This window comes from Scyliorhinus torazame, chromosome 8, assembly GCF_047496885.1.
Source record: "Scyliorhinus torazame isolate Kashiwa2021f chromosome 8, sScyTor2.1, whole genome shotgun sequence".
Lineage (NCBI taxonomy): Eukaryota > Metazoa > Chordata > Chondrichthyes > Carcharhiniformes > Scyliorhinidae > Scyliorhinus > Scyliorhinus torazame.
Window position 1 is genome coordinate 247,370,007 of NC_092714.1, and position 9,179 is coordinate 247,379,185.

Consider the following 9,179-nt stretch of genomic DNA (forward strand, 5'->3'; position numbering starts at 1 on the left):
AGGCAACATATTATCCTGGAGTCTCTTTCACGTCCACAGAAACGTCTATCTGTGCCCCTGACCAAAGAGTCCCATATGACTATTGCTCTTCTGCGCTTTGACCCTCCCTGTTGAACATCAGAGCCAGCCGTGGTGCCACTGCTCTGGCTGCTGCTGTTTTCACCTGATAGGATATCCCCCTTGACAATATCCAAAGGGGTATACCTGTTCGAGAGGGGGACAACCACAGGGGATTCCTGCACTGACTGCCTGCCCCTTCTGGTGGTCACCCATTGCTCTGCCTGCACCTTGGGTGTGACCACATTTAATAACCGCTATCTATGATGCTTTCCGCCAACTGCATGCTCCTAAGTGCATCTAAGCTGCTCCAACTGAACCATGTGGTCTGTGAGGAGCTCTAGTTGGGTGCACTTTCTGGTGATGAAGCCATCCGGGATGCTGGAAGCCTCCCGGACCTGCCACATCTCACAATCAGAGCACTGCGCCCCTCTAATTGACATTGCGTCAATTAATTCGTAAATTAAATTTAAATTAAAAAAAAAAATTACTGTTAACTATATGTTTTCTAGCACTCGATTTCTACTATAAATGTGAAAGCTAAATGCAGTACTCTCCGATCTCTGGCTTCGATACCCCTTTAAATTATAATTAAGTAATTATGTTTAATTAGTTTAACAATGCTTAATTTTTAAATTTAGTGTAGATTCCCAACCAGCCAATCAGGTTACAGCTTTACTGTGATGTCATTTCAGTCCCCCCCCCCCCCACACAATTTGAAAAGGTAATAAAAATAAAAATGAATAAAAATCACTTACCTTCCCAGGTTCTCAGATGCTCTCTGGTTCTCTCCTTGCAGATTAGCTCTCTGGTTCTCTCCTTGCAGATTAAAAGTTACAGGCCAGAAGAAAGAGAAAGAACAAAACAGTAGGGAAAAAGCACCTTCTCCCACTCTGCTCCGAATTACCTCACTGCACCAAATAACCAAGTTCCAAATTCCCACTCTGGATGTGTCTCACTCCGACTGTTTCTCCTTCACTTGCGCAAAGCTTACTGAGTGCACTTTCTGTCTGTCTTTTATACAGACCTCAGCTAACCAGGGTGACCCACACTACTTAAGCTTCAAAGAGAAGAAGAATACACTGTCCACCTTTGTGCCACTGAACAGGCCTCAGGTGGCTGACAGATAACTGCCTCTCAGCAATTAGGGTGGGGGCTGTCATAATATACACACAAGTATACGATGGTGCAGAGACAGACACTGACTGACACACTGAAAGACCAATCAACACACAGAACACAGCAGCCAATCACCAGACAGGACACGGCCACTATATAGCCAGAGGGCACTAGGTTTCCCGCTCATTCGGGATGCAGCTTCTGAGTCAGCCAGAGCCTGTGATCAGTAACACGAACATCTACCATGTGCTAGCAGTATAGTCTGGTCAGTTTAGCCTCAGGTCTCCAGTCAACCTAACATAGTGTCAACCCACAGTGCAAATATGTTTAACAGCTCATAGCTAAATAAAATAGAGTTGTACTTCTACAAGTGTTGGTAGCCTGTCTCTCTCTCTGCTCTGGTAAACGCAGTCCTCGCAGACCCAGCATACCTAACACATCATGATACCAGTACGTGATGTTAGAGTTTGATGGACCTCCCCTGAAATAATCTGCCTTCGACCAGTGATCAGCCATCCGGTAGTATGGACAGCGTCCGTCCTCCCCCGCCGCTCCGCATCACCGGCAACCTCTGTGCGAACTGGAAGATTTTTAAACAAAAATTTCAACTGTACCTCAAAGCTACCGACCTGGAAGCTGCCTCAGACGCCAGAAAGATTGCGCTCTTTCTCTCCACGGCCGGGGACCACGCCATCCATACGTTCAACTCCCTCACATTCGCTGAAGGTGAGGACAAGTCCAAGTTCAAGACAGTCCTGCTCAAATTCGACAGCCACTGTGACATCGAAGTCAATGAAAGTTTTGAACACTTCGTCTTTCAACAGCGTCTGCAGGGTAAGGATGAACCTTTTCAATCTTTCCTCACCCATCTTCGCATCCTCGCGCAATCCTGCAATTACGGCTCCACCTCCGATTCAATGATCCGCGACCAGATCGTTTTTGGTGTGCACTCGGACCCCTAAGCCAGCAGCTCCTCAAAGTTAAACAGCTCACCCTCGCTATAGCCATCGAAACCTGCGTTCTGCGTGAGCATGCCACCAACTGATACTCACACATTCAAGCGGCAGAGGTGGCACGGCAAGGCCCCCACGAAGCAGAGCGGGTGCAGGCTGTAAAACTGCTCCAGGGCCCAAGCCTGGATGAGGGTGGCCATTTTGCGTGCTTTTCCCGGGCTCTCGCGCATGCGCGCAACGACCGAGGGGACAGCGAGACCGAAGACCGAACTGCGCAGGCGCGCACTATGTACGACCGCGCATGTGCGGTGGTGCACTGTACGTTCTGACATCACGACATGTGACAACTGTGGCTCCTCCCACTTAAAGCGGCAATGTCCCGCAAAATCTTGACGCTGTCTCCAGTGTGGCAAGCTTGGCCACTACGCAGCCCTGTGCAGGTCTGCTCAACGACCTGCCTCCCGGTGCTCCCACCAGCAGCGCAGGGACGTCCGAACCGTACAACAACCGGTGACCGATTCCGACTCCAACATGGTTCCAGACTCTGATGCCGAGGATCTTAAATCCCCATTCCGGGTGGGCATCATCACCAAGCACAAGGTGCTTCAAAAGAAAAAGGCCAAGCCCTTCCCAATGATGAGCATTGATCCGGACGATGAGTGGTGTGCCACCCTCACGGTCAACAAATCTCGCATCCGATTCAGACTGGACACCGACGCTTCAGCCAACCTCATTGCGCGGCCTGACCTGGACAGCCTCCACGTTAAGCAGACTATCCTTCCATCCGCCAGCCAGCTTCTTGACTATAATGGCAATGCTATTGCTGCCAGTGGCTCATGCCAGCTTGTGGTGTTGCACCGTTCGTTAAAGGCCACTCTGCCCTTCGAGATTGTGGGGGCCACTAAAGCTTCCCTGCTAGGTGCTCAGGCGTGCAAGATCCTAAACTTCATCCAAAGGGTTCACTCCATGTCACTCGCTGAGGCTTCCGCATCACCGGACGCCGACTTTCAAACGCAACTGAAGAATGTCATCACTCGATACCACAGCGTTTTCGAGGGCATGGGCACACTCCCACACACGTACAAAATTATTTTAAAACCAAATGCCATGCCTGTGGTTCATGCACCTCGCCGGGTACCGCCGCCCCTCAAGGACCGCCTCAAGCAGCAGCTGCAGGACCTCCAGGACCAGGGCGTCATATCTAAAGTAACTGAATCACCGACTGGGTCAGCTCCATGGTGTGTGTTAAGAAACAATCCGGAGAACTACGCATCTGCATCGACCCCAAAGATCTGAACCGTAACATCATGAGGGAACACTACCCTATCCCAAAGCGCGAAGAACTCACCTGCGAGATGGCTCGCGCCAAATTTGTCACAAAGCTAGACGCATCCAAGGGGTTCTGGCAGATATAACTTGACGCATCCAGTCGGAAGCTCTGCACCTTTAACACCCCATTTGGCCGGTTTTGTTACAACCGGATGCCGTTTGGTATCATCTCAGTCTCGGAGGTGTTCCACCGAATAATGGAGCAGATGATGGAGGGCATCGAAGGGGCGGGTATATGTAGACGACATCATTGTCTGGTCTACCACCCCGCAGGAACACATTGATCGCCTCCAACACGTCTTCCGGAGAATCCATGAGCATGGCCTCCGCCTCAACAGAGCCAAATGCTCCTTTGGTCAAATAGAACTAAATTCGTCGGCGACCACATATCACAGTTTGGTGTGCAGCCGGATGCAGACAAGGTGTCGGCAATCAATGCCATGAAGACACCGGAAGACAAGAAGGTCCTCCGCTTCCTGGGCAGGGTCAACTTCCTGGGGAAGTTCATCCCAAACTCGCATCCCACACCGCGGCTCTCCGCAATCTGGTGAAGAAGACAACCGAATTCCAATGGCTCCCCACCCACGAGCAAGAGTGGAGTGAACTCAGGGCGAAACTCACCAAGGCGCCGATATTGGCATTCTTCGACCCTGCCAAGGAGACGAAGATCTCCACTGATGCAAGCCAGTCCGGCATCGGAGCAGTGCTCCTCCAACGCGACGACGCCTCCTCATGGGCTCCAGTCGCATACCATCGCGTGCAATGACGCTCACAAAGCAACGCTATGCGCAAATTGAAAAAGAGTGTCTGGGCCTTCTCACGGGAATTGTCAAATTCCACGACTACGTCTATGGACTCCCCAAATTTACGGTCGAAATGGACCACAGGCCACTGGCCAACATTATACAGAAGGACCTTAACGATATGACGCCGTGCCTGCAACACATCCTCCTTAAACTCAGGCGGTATGACTTCGAACTGGTCTACACCCCCGATAAGGAGCTCAGCGTCGCCAATGCACTCTCCCGTTCTGTCACTACGCCCTGCGAGCCGTCAGGCTTTGTGTGCCAAATTGATGCTCATGTTGCGTTCTGCGCATCTAACTTGCCCGCCACGGATGATCGACTCATCCAGATTTGTCATGAAACAGCCAATGATCCTTTGCTCCAATGCGTCATGCGCCATCTTACAGACGGATGGCTCAAGGGCCAATGCCTGCAATTCTACAACATCAAAGATGACCTGGCAGTGGTAGACGGAATTCTGCTAAAGTTGGACAGGATCGTCATCCCGCACAGTATGCGGGAGCTCATCCTTGAGCAGCTCCATGAGGGTCACCTGGGGGTGGAGAAGTGCCGACGGCAGGCCCGTGAGGCAGTGTACTGGCCTGGCATCAACCATGACATCGCCAACGCTGGTCTCAACTGCCCGACATGCCAACGGTTCCAGCCAGCTCAGCCAAAAGAGACCTTGCAGCCACATGAACTGGTGTCGTCCCCCTGGACCAAGGTTGGCATTGATCTTTTCCATGCACTAGGCCGGGACTATGTCCTCATAGTGGACTACTTCTCTAACTACCCAGAGCTAGTTAGGCTGCATGACCTCACGTCGACAGCGGTCATCCGTGCGTGCAAGGAGACTTTTGCTCGCCATGGCATCCCACTCACGGTCATGTCCGATAATGGCCTGTGTTTTGCTAGTCAGGACTGGTCTAACTTTGCCCGGCGGTATAATTTCACGCACATCACCTCAAGTCCCCACTACCCCCAGTCGAATGGCAAAGCTGAGAAGGGGGTACACGTTGTCAAACGACTCCTGTGCAAAGCAGCCGATGCGGGATCCTACTTTTACCTCGCACTACTTGCCTACAGGTCAACTCCATTGTCCACTGGCCTGTCACCAGCTCAATTGTTAATAAACCGCACATTACAAACGACGGTGCCTGCAATACACGCCCCAGACAACTTTCCCATCCTGCGCTGAATGCAACTGTCTTGGGCCCAACACAAGCCGGCGTATGACGGCCGCGCCACAGATCTCCCTGCTCTCGATCCTGATGACCAGGTTCGTGTACAACTTCCTGAAGTAGGTTGGTCTGCCACCGCGGTGGTAATCAGGCAAGTGGCCCCCAGGTCGTTCCTGATTCGTATGCAGGATGGCTCTTTTCTTCGCCGAAATAGACGGGCACTGCGGCTCCTTCCACGCTCGCCGCCAGATCGTGATGCCCTGCCTCGCCCCCAGGACAGTCCCGTCCAAGAGCCACCCTCTGCGACTGACACAGTCCCGCCCGTTCCAGAGCAGGCGGCCCCTACCCACCCTTGCGGCGGTCAACCAGAATTCGTCGCCCACCACAGAGTCTGAATTTATGAACTGCCTGAATTTATGAACTCTCTAAACTCATGGACTGATTGTTTCGTTACCCTGGTTATTTGTTCGCTAGTTTGTACATACTGTTATTCATGTCCCGTGTTTTGATACATACAGTCTATCTGCACTAGACACCTTCCCATGTAAATATGTTAGAATTTTTGTATATAGTCCTGTAAATATGCTCACATATTCTCCACATAGTCAGGAACATTCACATACCACACTATTTATTGCCACGTACACATATTCTTTTTTCAAAAAGGGGAGATGTCATAATATACACACAAGTATATGATGGTGCAGAGACAGACACTGACTGACACACTGAAAGACCAATCAACACACAGAACACAGCAGCCAATCACCAGACAGGACACTATATAGCCAGAGGGCACTAGTTTTCCCACTCATTCGGGATGCAGCTTCTGAGACAGGCAGAGCCCGTGATCAGTAACACGAACATCTACGATGTGCTAGCAGTATAGTCTGGTCAGGTTACCCTCAGGTCTCCAGTCAACCTAACATAGTGTCAACCCACAGTGCAAATATGTTTAACAGCTCATAGCTAAATAAAATAGAGTTGTACTTCTACAAGTGTTGGTAGCCTGTCTCTCTCTCTGCTCTGGTAAACGCAGTCCTCGCAGACCCAGCATACCCAACACATCAGGGGCAGCTTCAGCCAATCAGACACTAAGCTACACACTGCACTTTTAACTGAAAAACAGCAGAATTAGACTTACCTTTCCTGATTACCTCACTGCACCAAATTACCAAGTTCCAAATTCCCACTCTGGATGTAGCCTAAAGTACTCCGACCGCAGCCGGTTCGTGGACACACTCGCTATGGGGGCCTGATACAGTAATTTGACCCACTCTATGAATTCCTCGCCAAATCCAAATCTGCCTAACACTTCCCACAGGTACTCCCACTCCACCCGATCGAAGGCTTTTTCCGCATCCATTGCAGCCACCACTTCTGCATCCCCTCCTTCCGAGGGCATCATGATCACGTTCAGGAGCCTCCGCACATTCGTGTTCAGCTGCCTGCCCTTCACAAACCCCGTCTGGTCCTCATTAACCACCCCCGGGACACAGTCCTCACTTCTAGTGGCCAGGATCTTGGCCAACAGTTTGGCGTCTACATTAAGGAGTGATATTGGCCTATAGGAGCCACATTGCAATGGGTCCTTATCTCGTTTAAGGATGAGCGAAGTCAAGGCCCGCGACATCGTCGGGGGAAGGATTCCCCTTTCCTTAGCCTCGTTGAAGGTTCTCAACAATAGCGGGCTCAACAGCTCTGAGAATTTCCTATAGAATTCTACAGGATATCCGTCCGGTCCCGGGGCTTTGCCCGACTGCATATCCTCCAAACCTTTAAACAACTCCTCCAACTCAATCGGGGCCCCTAATCCCTCTACTAATTCCTCCTTCACCTTGAGGAACCTCAGTTGGTCCAAGAATTGCTTCATCCCTTCCCTCCCCTCCGGGGGTTCTGACTCATACAATTTACCATAGAAATCCTTGAAGACCTCATTGATCCTTTGCAAGCTCAGGACCGTGTTACCCCCCCTGCCCCTAATTCCCCCAATTTACCTGGCCACCTCTCTCCTCCGTAGTTGGTGCTTTCCCTGTGGTAAGCAAGTCAAATTCCGCCTGCAGGCTCCGGCACTCCTTCAGCAGCATGTCCTCAGGGGACTCTGCATACCTCCTGTCCACCCTGAGTATCTCCCCCACCAACCTCTCCCTCTCCATCCTATTCCTCTTCTCTCTGTGGAACCTGATAGAAATTAGCTCCCCCCCTGATAACTGACTTCACGCCTCCCAGACCACACTCACTGAAACCTCCCCTGTATCATTGGTTGCCACATAGTTTTGGATACTCCTCCTAATCCGCCCACGGACCTCCTCATCCGCTAATAGTCCTACGTCCAGTCTCCATAGAGGGCGTTGGCCTCTCTCCAGCCCCAGCCTCAACTCCACCCAGTGCGGAGCATGGTCCGAGACCGCAATAGCTGAGTGCTCTACCCCCTCCATTCACGGGATTAGCACCCACCTCACCACGAAAATATCGATCCGCGAGTACACATTGTGGACGTGTGGACTTTCCGAGCATGAGTCAGCTGACTCATGCTGACCCCGGCCGCTCCCGCCTCTGCCTCCAATCCCACTGTTGGCTCCCTCTACGGGCCTCCAACCTCCCCCCCAACCCAACCAAGTAAGGGAGAGAGAGCCCCCCCCTTATTTCTGCGTGTCAAGAAAGAAAAGCTACCGCTTCTCGGCCTTTTGGCTAAGATCAAGTGTCTGTAGATTGAGCCTTTGGGTTCAGATCTGATATGTCTCTCTTGTGGGGACCATGAATTGGATTCAATTTGAATTAGTTTTTTGGAGCAGGCGAGGAGCTGGATTAGGGGTTCGCCCCTGACCCACACTCTGAGCCCTGGCTTGGTAACTCAGAAAAGGAAAAAAATTTTTTTTAAAAAGAAAGAAAAGCTCAAACAAACAAACAAACTTTGGGTGCTATCCCCAACAATGAGCAACTCCCCCCCCCCCCCCCACCCCGCGAACTTCTCTTGCTATCTGGCCCGTCCCCACTGCCTGTGACGCAGCTCTATACAAACAGCAAACAGACCCAGAACCTCGAAGGCCCAGAACAAAGGGACAAAAAAAGAAAACACGGGGGAAACCCAACATAACACCACCCCCTCCACCCTCCACCGCCCCACCGGGGTGCCCCAACAACATACAGCTTGCAGGTCAGCTGTTCGGGAGAGAGAGGGAGCCAGGACCTTGGAAACAGCGCGGGAGTTTCAAAAAGCGCGGGAGCTGCGAGGCAGAGGGGACAGTTTAAAAGGGCGCGCTGTGGGTGAGGTAAGTACTGCTTAACCACTTCCTTACCTTGCAGGTCAGCTGTTCGGGAGAGAGAGGGAGCCAGGACCTTGGAAACAGCGCGGGAGTTTCAAAAAGCGCGGGAGCTGCGAGGCAGAGGGGACAGTTTAAAAGGGCGCGCTGTGGGTGAGGTAAGTACTGCTTAACCACTTCCTTACCTTGCAGGTCAGCTGTTCGGGAGAGAGAGGGAGCCAGGACCTTGGAAACAGCGCGGGAGTTTCAAAAAGCGCGGGAGCTGCGAGGCAGAGGGGACAGTTTAAAAGGGCGCGCTGTGGGTGAGGTAAGTACTGCTTAACCACTTCCTTACCTTGCAGGTCAGCTGTTCGGGAGAGAGAGGGAGCCAGGACCTTGGAAACAGCGCGGGAGTTTCAAAAAGCGCGGGAGCTGCGAGGCAGAGGGGACAGTTTAAAAGGGCGCGCTGTGGGTGAGGTAAGTACTGCTTAACCACTTCCTTACCTTGCAGGT

General features: G+C 51.8%; 1 non-coding gene across 1 annotated transcript; it reads left to right on the forward strand.

Annotated features, from left to right (window-relative positions):
• Positions 1-8,095: 8,095 nt before the first annotated feature.
• Positions 8,096-8,290, forward strand: LOC140428925 (U2 spliceosomal RNA). Its single transcript, XR_011948935.1, has one exon. It is a non-coding gene; the product is annotated as a U2 spliceosomal RNA (small nuclear RNA).
• The last annotated feature ends 889 nt before the right edge of the window (positions 8,291-9,179 follow it).